This window comes from Myotis brandtii, unplaced genomic scaffold, assembly GCF_000412655.1.
Source record: "Myotis brandtii unplaced genomic scaffold, ASM41265v1 scaffold480, whole genome shotgun sequence".
NCBI classification, from domain to species: domain Eukaryota; kingdom Metazoa; phylum Chordata; class Mammalia; order Chiroptera; family Vespertilionidae; genus Myotis; species Myotis brandtii.
The window spans coordinates 1,237,190-1,251,894 of NW_005368342.1; the positions used below are offsets into that span (position 1 = coordinate 1,237,190).

At 40.3% G+C, this 14,705-nt stretch overlaps 1 pseudogene; it reads right to left on the reverse strand.

Annotated features, from left to right (window-relative positions):
• Positions 1–6,587: 6,587 nt before the first annotated feature.
• On the reverse strand, positions 6,588–7,239 carry LOC102239122 (annotated as a pseudogene).
• Between the last annotated feature and the right edge of the window lie 7,466 nt (positions 7,240–14,705).

Here is a 14,705-nt window from a genome sequence, read left to right on the forward strand (position 1 = left end):
TTCTACCTGGGCCCCAGTCTTCTCTAAGCAGTCACCTAACTCCAATGTGAATATTTGATAGCAGAGAAATCAGGGGAATGTTTGCCTTTAGATTCTACCCCCTGTAGCCTCTACTTCTAACTAGGCCATGCTTTCAAATATGATAGGGCTTCCAGCTTGGGACTGGACAATTTATAGACTACAAAGACACCATGGTGAAGTTGTTGTTGACAAATATAAAGGTTAAGCATCTTTGTCTTAATGGCACTCATTTCCTTGTTACATTTCTTTAGTCTTTTGCCAAGTCCTGCTTGCTTTGATCCTCAGTTTCTCTGTCCTAAAATAAGGAAAGGTAGAACTAAATTACTAGTTTTCAGATAAAATTTAGGCAACAAAGCATTATGTTGACAAATCTCTTTCATGAGAACCTGAAATGTAAAAATGATACCATTGGAACTATTGTTTAAGCAGGAATGGGAGTGGCTCCCATTCACTCTGAAATTTTAGGCCTCTGTCAAACTCAGTTTGAAAATCATTGATCTGCCTGACTTCTGAAAGGCCTGTTTCCACCACCGATATTCACTAACCTTTGTAGCACTAAATAGAACAAGGAAGTAAGAGGGTCAAAAGGAGAAAGGTTGGGTTAGTCTTTATTTAAGATGTTGGAGGATCATAGGCTTTAAGAATTTGCATGCCTTTGCCTGCCACAGGAAACCTGATTTAATTCAAGCTTTCCAATGGTACCTGCAACAGACTCAGGTCTGGTAATACGTGTCTGGGAAACCCTTCCTGATGCTCCTATTTGGAGTTCCTTAGTTCTTTCTATGTGATCCCAGAACATGGTATTCACCCTGGCATTTTAACACAGTTCACAATATATTGCTTTTTTTTAATTTACTAGCTCATCTCCAATTAGGCTATGAACTTTCTGAAAGCCAGAACTGTTCTTATTTCTCTGGACCTCCAGCCCCTAGAACAACATTCAAAATAGAGAGGTTATTCAAGAAGCATGTATTAAATTATGGATCAGGAAGAAATCATTTCTTGAATTCCTTTATCCCTTGAATCCCCCCCCCCCCAAGAAACCAAAATCATTTCTCAAAAAGCTTATGTAAACTTTAAGAGGGACAAAACTATTTTAATTAAATGTTTGAATAGTGTTGAGTAGAACTGGTATGTTAATTTTTATTTAATTTATGATAGTTGAGATATATTTTATGTTCTAATATGCTATATGTAGAATGTGTCTGACATTATTTGATTACTATGAATAGCAGTCCATGCAATCAACGTGGACATTTATGGGACTGGAAGTATAATTTTCCTATTTTTAAATGATGTCAGAGTTTTAAATGTTTGTATCTTCAATTTCATGACAAATTTATTACCTTACAATTATCTGATATTTTTATTTTAGGCAGATAGGTACAATTTTCCCTATCAATTCTTAGGATATGAGGATAATGGGAACCTGCCTGGTGGGGGAATTAGGCTGCAAGCAGTGGAAAAAGGAAGTAATAAGAAAGTTTATTGAAGAATATCCATCTTAATAATAATAATAGTAAATAATATTTTTGTAGTGCTTACTATGACAGCAACTAAAACTGGTTTTAAGCCTGTTATAAATACTAAATTTAATTCTTATTGCAACCTTAATAGTTATAATTAATATCTTCCCCATATTGAATATGAAAACATTAAAACTCAGAGAAGGGAAGTGATTTGTATGTGAGTGAAACAGCTAAAAGAACTGGAGCCCAGCCATGAACCCAGGTAGCCTGACTGCAGAGTCTGGGTGCCTTACCACTCTGCGTATTGCCAGTCTGGAGCAGTCAAGCTGGGCAATTATATAGTCTGCAGAGTGGGACAAAAGTAAGTTTACAGTTCTGAGTACATGAAACAGAGTTTGTTCTTGTGTTATTATTTGTTAATTATTGTATTATTTTCAATCCAAACAACTGTAAACCTATTTTTGCCCCACCCTGTATACTACAATGAGATTTGGAAGGCTCATGGAAGGGACATTTGCCTTTCTACTCATCTCTCAATTCATTGCTGATGCCTGATATTACATTCAATAAAATTTATTCTTTTGACTTAAGATTTGGTCCACTGTTTATAATGCAACCAACCCTGGGTAAGAAAATCCCAAGACATGGGAGTTAGTTATATTTTTCCAGTCTGTTTTCATTTTTATTTTATGAATGTCACTTTTCATTGTACAGTTTCAATCTTTATATAGTTCGATCTGTCCATATTTTCCTTTGGGGTTATCTGTCACCATGACTTTACAAGTTATTATTCCTTTAAACCTCTAATATAATTAAAGCTGTTTTTGCTCTGGATTCAGGGGAGACAATGGCTCCAACCTTCACATCATATGTTGCCCTATCCAATTTTTGATTATTTTTTAATTTTTTAATTTTATGTTATTGTTTAAAGGATTACAAATAGTAGTACATATGTCTCCTCTTTTTTTCCTTATTGACCTTCCTCCAGCCTCCCCTACCCCCTGGCACATGCCCTCAACCCCCTCCCAGTGTCTTGCGTCCATTGGTTATGCTTATATGCATGCATACAAGTCCTTCAGTTGATCTCTTACCTCCCCCCGCACCCCTTCCCCCAACCGTCTCTTCAATAAATGGTGTTGGGAAAATTGGACAAATACTTGCAAAAAAATGAAACTAGACCACCAACTTACAGCATACACAAAAATAAACTCATAATGGATAAAAGACTTAAAACGTAAGATGGGAAACCATAAAAATCTTAGAAGAAGCCATAGGCACCAAAATAGCAGACATTTGTCACAACAATATCTCCACCGATACAGCTCCTAGGGCAATGGAAACTAAGGAGAAAATGAACAAATGGACTACATCAAAATAAAAAGCTTCTGCACAGCAAAAGAAACCATCAACAAAACAACAAGAAAGCCCACTGCATGGGAGAACATATTTGCCAATGTTATCTCTGATAAAGGTTTAAGCTCCAAAATTTACAGGGAACTCATACAACTTAACAAAAGGAAGATAAACAATCCAATCAAAAAATGGGCAAAGCACCTAAATAGACACTTTTTGAAAGAGGACATACAGAAAGCCAAGAGACATATGAATACATGCTCAAAGTCACTAATCATCCGAGAGATGCAAAGCAAAACAACAATGATGTCCCATCTCACACCTGTCAGAATGGCTATCATCAACAAATCAACAAATGACAAGTGCTGGAGAGGATGCAGACAAAAAGGAACTGAGACCCAGTTTCTTCAGGGTTTGGCTGGTTAATGGTGCAGCCAATCAGTTCCTCAACACAACTCTCCTGCTTCCTTGGCCTGCCTATTTATGGAAGCTGAATCATACAGATGTACAAAACCTGAAAACAATTATTTAAGGAATAAATACCACAAAAACAGTTTTTCACATGATTTCACCTCTCTTGGTCAGAATGCAAGTGCTGTGGGAACCAGCATATAAGAAGAAAGTTCAAGGAAATGAGAAATTGAATGCATCCTTTAGAAGAGGATAAATAAGAAAAGACAAGGGCAGATGGGTTTAATGACACAAATCTACTGGGGCTTGGGGAGATGGATGACACAGGAATACAAACCAGAGAGAGCCCTAGGTTCAATCGTGTTTGGCTTTAGAAAAAGGGGTTTTAAAGCAAGTAACCTCTGCTGATATTTTAAGTTCCAGGAGACAATAGGGAGTCCATCCTATAATTTCAGATGAGAAATCTGAGGTTTAGTAGGGGAAGGGACTTTCCCAAAGATAGACAGGGAGGCAGTGTCAGTGCTGGGATTTTAATCCAAGGTCTTGGGCTCAGCAGTCAGTGTGTGTTCTCCTCCCTTATGGGCTGGAGGAAGCTGGTGAATGTTTACTAAGAAAATTCAATAGGTATACACTAGGCTACTTTTATAATAGAGTTTTCACAATAGGGTTTACACACTTGGGGTGGGCTCTTCTACTCTGCCAGCTCTTCTCTATCCCCAGAACTCGGCAATGGAGTATCTAGGTCTGTGAGAGTGGATAGATGTGGAAGGATAGAAGAGCTAGAAAGTTCATTGACACAAAGCCATAAAAAGCAAGAATCACAGCTGAAACATTGCTTGAAGACACCTAGCACAATCCAGATAGGCAGATACAAATTATATGCTAATCATCCACAATTCCCATCTACTAAGGGAATCTTTGGTAAAGTTTCTATTACTCCTCCCTGGCACTATAAGAATTACTGGCCAGATTAAGTGAAGGGTTATTGAACATGGAAGTTTCTGGATTAGTGTGAAAATGGGATTAAATGTCTCTGCCCCTAATTTACTGGTTGGCCACAGGCAGGCCAATTACCATTTCTGATCTTCAGTTTTTCCATGCACTACAGGTGGGGGGGTCCTAACTCCAACATTCTATGGTTTTCTTCCAGTCTCTCCTGTCTCACTAAATGGCACTAACCTATTGCTGAGGCCAAAAATCCAGGAGTCATTTGAGATTCCCTGTTGGCAAGCTAAGCATATCAGTTCTGCATCCAATACTATATTTCCAATCAGTCTATTTTTTCTCTCATATCCACTGGCACTACTCTAATCCAAGCCACCATCATCTATTTCCTAGATAACTGCAATAGCCTCCTTACTGGTTTACTTGCTTCCATTCTTGCCCCAGTACAATATATTCCCCTCACAGAAGTCAGAATGATCTTTTAAATCTAGATCCTGTTAAAACCCTCAGTGGCTTCCAATTGTAATTAGAATAAAATCCAAACTTCTCATCATGGTTTACTAAGACATTATTATCTCTTCCTACCTCCTCAATCTACTACTGCTCCCCTCAATCAGCCAGAGGGTTGCCTACTTTCTATCATAGGCCAAGCATATTCCTGTTTCAGGATCACTGCACTGCCTAGTCCCTCTGCTTGGAATATCATTGCATGGCTGACTCCTCTTCAGGTCTCTACTTCAGTGTCTTCTCTAAAGAGAATTCTTTCCTGACCATCCTATCTAAAACACTCTCCCTTCTGCCAACACTCTATTCCATTATTCTCTTTTAGTTAGTTTATTGGCCTTATATCTACCCAAATTATCATATTTGTTTATTTTTTCTTTTCTGTGATTATTATCTGGCTTCTTCCACTAGAAAGTAAATTTCACAAGGACAGTAATCTTAGGGAAGCAATAAAACATAGTGGCTAAGAGCATTTCTTCCAGTGTCCAACTGCTTGAATTCAAATCCCAGTTCTGCCATTTATTAGCTGAGTGACTTTGGGAAAATTACTTACCTTCTCTATGTCTTCACTTTTCTGTAAAATGGAGATAATAATACTTCATAGGGTCATTACAAGAATTAAACTGACTTAATACATACAAAGCACTATATTCCCAGTACCTAGAAGCGTCTCTGGCATGTCTTAGATGCCAAAGAAATATCTGATGGCTGACTGCATGAAAGTATCCTTGATGCCACCTGCTCCTTCCCTTTTGTCCTGCCTAGTTCCTCTGCTTGGAATATCAGGACTCCTCCTTCTGGAAGCATTTCCCTGATTGTCCCAGGCCCACTGCCCAGGACTAAGTTGGTTCTTCTATTATGAGTGCTCACAGAACCTAGACTTCCTCGAATCCCTAATCGCTGGCTATAGCTATATGTTAATGTGTCTGATCTTTGTATCAACTGGCCTCTCCAACTAAACTGCAAGTTTGGTGAGGGCAGGCTCTGTCTGTCATACCTACTATGGGATCTCTGCTATCTAGCTTAGTGCCTGACATAATATGTACACAATATTTCTTGGCTGAATGGCCCAAAAACATTGGCTCATTTTTCTCTTAGAAATGCTAATTAAGAAACCTAACTTGAGAAATTTAGTATTTTGCAAGCAATTCAGATCGAAAGCTGTTGCAGCTCTGCTTCCTCTCTTAGTTCAGTTGATTATTTAAACACAGTGAAATATTTATAAATTCAAACATTCTGGCCTCTACTCTTTAAATCTTGATCTATTCCTTGAGAGTATCATGGCCACAAGAAACTAGTTGTCTTCCTCTTCGCTAATTCCTTCCATTATAATAGTATTCACCCCAACATAGCCTGCCATCCTTACCTGTTTCTTAGCAACATGGACAATGTTGATCTCTATAGGAATAAGATTTTTATTACCACTTCAATCAGTCAGTTTTTCTAATAAAATAATGCATTAGAACTTCTTAGTAGCACATCTCCTGAATATTCTCTCACCTACTACAGACTTCTGATCAATTGAAAGTTATTGAACACTTACTATAAGAAGGATACCATCATGGCTTGAATATATTATTTTAAGCATTGCTTTAGGAGAAAGGGCCAAGGCAATGGTTTCCTTTTATTCCCCATCTCTTTTTTTCTTATTGTAAGTTGCTTATTGTAAGATAATTTACAAATATCTTTCTGTCTTCAGTAATTGAAATAATGAACCAATAATTTATTCCAACCAGGACAACAGTAAACTAAAATCAAAATTATCTGCCTGAATTTTACTTCTTTATCTCTTGTCTGAGGATGACAATTGATTTTCATTAATTCAGACCTGTAGCAATGGAGATGATTTCAATCAACTCTTTTGTGCTGACAGCTTGGCGGGTGCAGTTGAAAGTCAAAGTCAATTTTTCAATCATCTCAGAATGTTGGCCAGACTGTATTCCTCATAATTTTGTAGCATGTCAGCATCAATGTCATCGTGGATACTCATGCTCTCAGCACTTGCAATAGTATTAAGAGAAAAGATAAGCTTTTCTTCCGTCTTGTGAGAGACGACAGACTCAGCTTGATTACAGATGATAGCTCCTTCCTCAAATTCATACCTAAAATGTAATAATTCTAGGGCAATAATTGATACATCTACAAAACTAGGGGGGTTTCTTCCCACTTTTGGACTGTCAGCAGAAACTAGTCAGAAGTATACCTCTAATTTTATCACCAATTCCAACATCTTTCCTGGCTGCTGTGAGCATAGCCACTTCACTTTTCATCTGTTTAGCAACTAAGGACTGGTTAGTGCCACAAAGCCCTCCATCTGAGTACACACCAATAAGGAGATGTTTCTTCTTGTGTTCAGGGACCTTAATATCAGCTTTTTCATACAGAGCCGAAGATCCTGTTCCATACACTTGAGCTGGTTTCATCTTCCTCTCAGCTCATGCTGCTGCCCCTATTTTAAAATATTTAGTAATTTTCTAGATGTTTTGATTGACTTTAGTCACCTGGTAATATCTTTCAAAGTTTCCATATTTTGAACTTGCAGCTGCATGGCCCAGGGCAAGACCCCAGTGAAGCCCTCCTCAGAAAACACAGTGGTACTGGCCTTGCTAAAGGTTGGTTCCAGTTATTCCCCTCTCATTATTTGGAATATTTTCCTTCCTCTCATTGTTAGCCTGGTTTCTTACAACTCAGCAAGGACAAGGTAACACTGTTATTAAAGAGGTCAAGGAGCTAAGACAAAACCATGGAAGCTAAGAGGCTTATGAACCTTTTCCTTAATTGGACACCTTAATTGTTACAAATAGCACAAACCTTCCTCCAAGGCCCCTTTTGCTACATTAACTGTCATCTCTCTTTAATGTCCATGGGACATAACTTGGCCCTTGGCAGGTTCCATGTATTGGAGTGTACCATCTGGATGAAGTAGCAAAGGCATTTGGATTCCATGGAGGCAGTAGCAGACTGATACAGGCTGTGTGGAGCTATGAAAAGAACAAAGGGCTCTGAGTCAGGAGTCCTGTTTCTGTGTCAAACATGCTGGGTGACTCTGAATAAGTCCTTTCCTTCTTTTTGCCTGTTTCCCCAACTGTGAAATAGGGTTTTTGGTGAGGTTTAAAAGATAATATTATTTGCCAAATTACTCTTATAATCAGATTGTAAAGCTATCAACACATTTAAATTTAAACAGATACAAAGCCACATCTAGACCCCTGCCAGGCATGTGAACTTAGTGTTAGGTAAAGATTCTAAGAGGAATTCGATAGTGGAAGAAGAGACATCAGTTCTAAAACCTTAAAGGCCATTCCTAAATTGCTTCCCACACATCTCCAAACATACCCTCTATTTCTCCTCAAACCAAAGTTAACTCATATTGTAAAGCAATTTATATTTGACATAAATATATACATCTAAGAACTCATTTTACTTTTAGTCTCCATATTTTTTTTCATATATATTCATTTTCTTAATCTGCAAGTAACTTTGTTCAATTTGGGCCCAGGCTTTAGCTTTGTAACTTACTATATGGCTTTGGCCAAGCCACTTTCTGAGCCAATTTTCTTTCTTGTAAAAAGGAATGAATCTACTTATCCCCTTAAGAGTGGTTGTGAGGATGAAATGAGGGTCTATACATACAGCTCTCAGCACAGTGGCTGATACATGCCAGGCACTTACACAGACTTGTTCCCTACCCCTCCTTTTATAGGATAGGTCTGGGGCCTGTTCTTGGCTCTGGACTCCATGGTTAGGGTAGCTCAGACCCACAGTCTTTATGACAACCCAACTCAATAGTCTTCAAATGACTACTAGTAGCACAAGGATCTTAAAGCCCAATAGGAAATTGTTAAGCTAGAAACCAGGGAGAATTTCCTCGTTGTGAAAGTTATGTCTGAGATCCAAAGAAAAGAAGGGCTTCAATTCCACTCCTAGAAATAACATGAGTGTGTGTGTGTGGGGGGGGGTAATGGGGGGTATAAAAACACATTTGTAATACCTTAACTAATAAAGAATTTAAAAAATCATTGTGGACGCTCAGAATGTCCTGAAACTCATGTTCCACTAATTTTTCTCCAGCACCATCGGAAGGAACTGAGGCCCAGAAAATAAGTGCAAGCTCAATCAGAGAGAGTTTCCACTCACCTTTAATTGGGAGTGAGTCAGAGTTCTCCTTTTGTCCAAAGCCTAGTTCCCTGGGCCTGTGCGTGCTCTCATCTTCTCTAAATCATTCTCCATTTTGCCTCTAGAGTCACCTCCCTAAGACATCCCTCCAAACTTAGCACTTCTCTTTGGAAACATTAAATAACTTGGCATTATTTGACATGCAGTAAGCAATTAATAAATGTGTATTGGAGGAATGTGTGCCTTATAGGATTAAGTCTAAACTCTTTATTATGACATTCAAGGTCTTTTACAATCTAGCTCTAACCTACCTTTTCTAGATGTATCTCCCACTTCTCTTTCCCACCTGCACACCCCATATATGAACCTTATGCTCCAGATGCCTTGGGCAACTTGTCCTTTCCTTTCTGTATGTGTTAAGTTCTCTTCCAGGAAGTTCATCCTCCCCAATTGTCTGGCAAATTCACAGCCACTTTTTGAGACCTATTTGCATATTCTTTTTTTCAGGTTACACCTTATTAATTCCTATATTATACCAGCACAGTGCAATGTAGTTAATGAGTTACCTTTCTGTCTCTCCTGCTCCTCAAAGGCAATGACTTGTTTTTATTTATCTTCACCTCCCTCACTGTCTCCCCCCAAATCTGAGCTCAGTAACTGTCTAATGGAGGTAGGGCCAGAAGAAACAGTCACCTCTCCAAGCCCCAGCTTTAGCAGCCACACCCCTCCCCTACTTTCCCCCCTCACTTCATATGCATCTGAATACCAAACCCACTTGTTCCGAGGCAGCGGACTAAACACTTCTCAAAGTGAATCCCCAAGCAGGGTTTCTCTCCAGCCCAGATGTTCACTAATTAGCAACTTCTGATATCCTTTCCTAGGTAAGTAGGCGTGAGGGCCCCAGGAGGGGTGTATATCTCCCACTTTCCAGTTGCTGCCTTCTGGGATAATTTTTCCTCATAATTTTTCCGCGGACGGGACAAATATCACCATTCCCTTGCACTCTTCACAACCTTTGGCATAATTATCTGTGACAAATTGATTTAAAGTGCGTTTGCAGGAAGAAAAATAGGCGTATCTCGCTTGGCTTTCTGGGATTTGTAGTCTTGCAGGCTCCCAGTCTGCCTGACTGGCCCTGCAGCTGCGACTACAGCTCCCAGGCCTTCTTCGAGTCCCTACTGCACAGACTCAGAGCCCCATGCCGGGAGGAGGTGGTTACTTTGTGTCTATTGTATCCCTGGATGTGTGTGTTTGTACATTTTTCGGGACGTGAAATTGAAAGTAAAAAGCATGGCAGATGAGCAAGAAATAATGTGCAAATTGGAAAGCATTAAAGAGATCAGGTAAGTGGAACGTTGTAGCGCCTCCAAGCCCCCTTGTAGCCCCCCTCCCCATTCCCTTCCTGAGGTAGAAGGCTGAATTACCTTGTAAAGTATCTATTGTTGGGCTACTTGCTGAGGGGGGCGGGGGTGGCAAAGGAACCCGTACACCAGGAATTTCAAGGATGGGTAGGAGGTTGGGAGAGTTGAGACAGATTATATATAGTGAGAAAGACAGAGAAACAGAGTCACTGACGGAGAGAGACCTCACCAGATGTGGTCACCAGATGTGGCAGAGAAAGCCAGATGGGGATTACGGCGGTGGGGTGAGGTGGAGGGGAGGTGTTGATCCAAGACAGTTTATTCATGGGGTGGGAGTTGAGAGGTGGCATTCTTGGACCCATTATTTTTTTCAGTGTTTGTTGGCTCCAAGGTGTATTAGGCTCCTTGATCTTTAGGTGTCGAGATTTTTTTCAGTCTCCCATTCAACTTCAGGACCTGAAGCTCGGGTGAGCATTTTGAGAGCAAAGTAGCGCGTTGGGGCTGGTGGCTGCTGCCATGGACTACCGGCTGGGAGTGCTGAGGAATCCCAGCAGGCCAGGATTGGGAGGATGGCGAACACTGGCTCCCGCGTGTGTATTTGCTTTCCACTCATTCACCACTTTCTTCCCCTCCTATCCCGTGCTCTGGAAGGGGGATAGGAGCAATGGAGACTGGGGAGGAGGTTCTGCATCACTTAGTAAGATCGCAGCAGCTGCTTTTAGGTGCCAGAGGTGAAGGGCAAGCAGGCAAAATGAGAGTTGCCTGGTGCTTCCCCCTCCCTACCGCTCTTTCCCTCTGGGAGTGGCTTTGGCTAGGCGACGATGTCTTTGCTCAGAATACAATAGCGCCCAGCAAGTGGACTGCCTGGGCCAGCACCAGGCGTTCCATCACCTGCCCTCCTCTGCCAGAGCACTGCCCCCTCCAGCCTCCACCCTAATTTTGAGGGTGACATAGGTCCAGCTGTCTCCCTTTAGTGTTTTCCAGGAACCTAGAGAGAAAGAGGGGAGGATATAAAATGTGTCAATTTAATAAATAAGACTTAGGAAGAGATTTAAATTTACCTTTGGAGTCAATACCTAGAATGAGACTCCCACTTTATGGGGATGCACCTTGACTTTTTTGTCATTTGGAGGGGTTATATCTTTACTTCTGCAAGGGAGTAAAGGGAAGGGAAATATTATTTATTGAACCCATGGTGGGCCAAGCCCTTTTACCTACTATTGCTCCTTTCAGCAAGAGACCTGAGAGCTTCCTACACCTCCTTTACAACTGGGAAAATAGAAGCTCAGAAAATTTAAATAACTTTTCCAGAGCCAAACAGCTTGAAATGCTAGATTTTGACAGGAACCCAGTCAATATGCATGCAGAGGCTCTGGTCTTCCCATTCTATCTGATAGCATAGAGGGTCTTAGAAGGGGTGGAGAGGTGACATGTTCCATTTTTTTTCTGCAAAAGCACCAGGAGATAGGGAGTGAGATAACTTGGTGCAGGAAAAAGCCAGCTGTCATAATAACAATGTAGCGAATCAGAAGCTTAGGTATGCAAGTGTAGAGCCTAAACTTTTACTAGATTTTAAAGAAGCCCCTGCCCAACTCCAAGAGAAGGAACAGTTGGGAGCAAGGAAAAGTGATCCCTCACGGTGAAAATCAAATGGGGTGTATGACTTCTACCCTCACCAGTTTTAACCAGTAATTTCTACCACTACTAGCTGGTATGAGATTATCAAAGGCCTAGAGAAAGGGTTGAACTCCTGTCCCCAACCAGCAGTAAACATGAAACCCCTACCCAACCTGGATGTCAGCCAGAGACTCAGTGGAGAACCTAGACATCTACTGGTTCCTTTCTCTTCAAAATGACATGTAAAAGAAGGCCTGCAAAAACAAAAATTTTAAAAGAGATCCAGAGGGTTCAAATTTAATTTTTAAAAAAATTAAAAAAATCACATACCATACCCAGGTTATCAACTTAAATGACAAGAGAAAGTAAACATGCCAGCAATGAGATGGCATAGATGTTAGAATTATATGGCAAGAAATTAAAGCAGCCATCTTAAAAAGCTCTAATGAGCAATTGTAATTACACCCCTGAAACAAATAATAAAATAGAAAATCTCATCTTACAAGTAGAAAATCTCAACAAAGAAATAACATAAAGACGAATCATATAGAAATATGAGAATTGAAAAAATACAGTAGTCAAAAAAGACCTTTAAAAACTCTAAAATATTTTAATTAGATTTATTAAGGTGACAATGATTAATACATTTATATGGGTTTTAAGTATACATTTCTATGATACATGATCTGTATATTGCATTGTGTGCACACCACCCAAAGTCAAATCATCTTCCATTACCATATATTTGACCCCCTTTACCTGTTACTCATTCCCACTCCCTTCCCTCTGGTAACCACAATACTGATGTCTGAATGTTTGTTTTTTTTGTTTTTGTTGTTTATTTGTTGCTTTCAGTTTCATATCCCACATATGAGTGAAATCATATGGTTCTTTTTCTGTCTGACTTATTTCACTTAGCGTGATATTTTCAAGGTCCATCCAAGTTGTTGCAAATGGCAGTATTTCATCTTTTCTTGGGTCAAGTAGTATTCCATTGTCTAAAATCTTGCTCAATAGAAAGATGGGGGAAACAGAAAAGAATCAGACAGCTTAAGCAAACAAAAAAAAACAATAAAAATCACCCAATCTGAACAACAAAGGGAAATTATATGCCCCTCTCCCCAGAAAAGAAGATTAAAAAGAAAGCATTGAGCAGAGCCTCCAAATCTGTGGGACTATTTATATTCATGTTAATAGTTACATTTATGTTAACATTCATGTCAACAGTCTCAGAAAGAGAGAAGAAAGAGTTCAGGACTAGAAAAGTACTTGAAGAAAGAGTAGATAAAAGCTTCCCAAATTGAGCAAAGGACAGAAACCTCCAGTTTCAAGAAGCTAAACAGACACTATCAGGATAAACCCAGAGAAATTCACATGAAACACATCATAGTCAACCTTCTGAAAACAGAAGGCAAAGAAAAGATCTGGAAAGCAGTCCAGGAAAAACAACACCTTACCTATAACTTTAGAGGAAAAATAAATAGAATAACAGCAGGTTTCTCATCAGATGAAGCCATAGTGGGACGAGGAACAATATTTTTCAAGTGCTGAAGGAAAAGAATCATCAACCTAGAATTCTTTGTCCAGTGATAATATCTTTCAAGAATAGAGATAGTCAGACATTCTTAGGTGAAAGGAAATGGAATTTATCAGTAGGAGGTCTACCCTATAAGAATGACTAAAAATTATTTTTAAAAAATTATTTTATTTTTTAAATTGATTTCAGAGAGGAAGGAAAAGGGAGAGAGAGATAGAAACATGAATGTTGAGAGAGAATCATTGATTGGCTGCCTCCTACATGCCCCCTACTGGGGATTGAGCCCACAACCTGGACATATGCCCTTGACCAGAATCAAACCTGGGATCCTTCAGTCCTCAGGCCGTTGATCTATCTATCCACTGAGCCAAACCGGCTAGGGCTAAAGTAAGTTCTTGGAAGACAGAACACAGTAGGCAAAAACATGAGTAAATACAACAGAATATAATTTCCTTTAAAGTTCTCTTTGAGGATTGGATCAAAATTTATCACAGTTTCATGTTCTCAATGTATGTAGAGGAAATATTTAAGACATTTATATATAAACAGTGTAAAGGGATTTAAAAAGGAGATAAGGCTTCTATATTTCACTTGAACTGGTAAAATGACATCAGAAGACTGATAAATTATCTATATAAACGGAATATGCTAATTAGCTGAGTGTCACGACCGCTCAGGAGGAGCTGCACGGGCAGATGGGCAGGAGGGGACTGCGTACCGCCCCCACCCCAGCGGCCGTGAGGAGGCTGGGGCTGGGGGCAGGCCAGAATGGAGACACAACACAGGGAGAGGCTGGGGCTGGGGGCAGGCCAGAGCGGAGATACAACACACAGGAGCACCTGCCCCCACCCCAGCAGACACAACCAGGCGGGGTGTGCTCCGAGCGGCCATGCAGCTCAGAGCACGCCCCTACCCCACCCAACACAATGTGGTGGCAGGTGCTATGCGGGTCAGGCGTGGGTCTGGCCCCCCCGCGGGGTGCCTCCTCGCGAGATTTCAATCGCGTACTGGGCCTCTAGTGTATATCTACACTAATAAAAGAGAAACATGGTAATTGGCGTACGACCGCTACCCTTTTCATTGGCTAATCAGTGAGTATATGCAAATTAACTGTCAGCCAAGATGGCGGCCGGCAGCCAGGCACTGAAGCGAGCACGAGGCTTGCTTGCTGCAGACTCCAACGTTCCCCGCCTAACTTGCCAGCCTCTCAGTTGCAACTCTAAGCAACTATATACTATGTTGCAAATAAGAAGCTAAACAAAACCCCAGAAAAGGGCTTCCATTCAGCCGGGCTCGGACCACAACATTGTATCTATGTTTTCAGCAGCGAGGCCTCAGAGCTAAAGCTGGCCCAGAAAAAAAAAAAAAAAA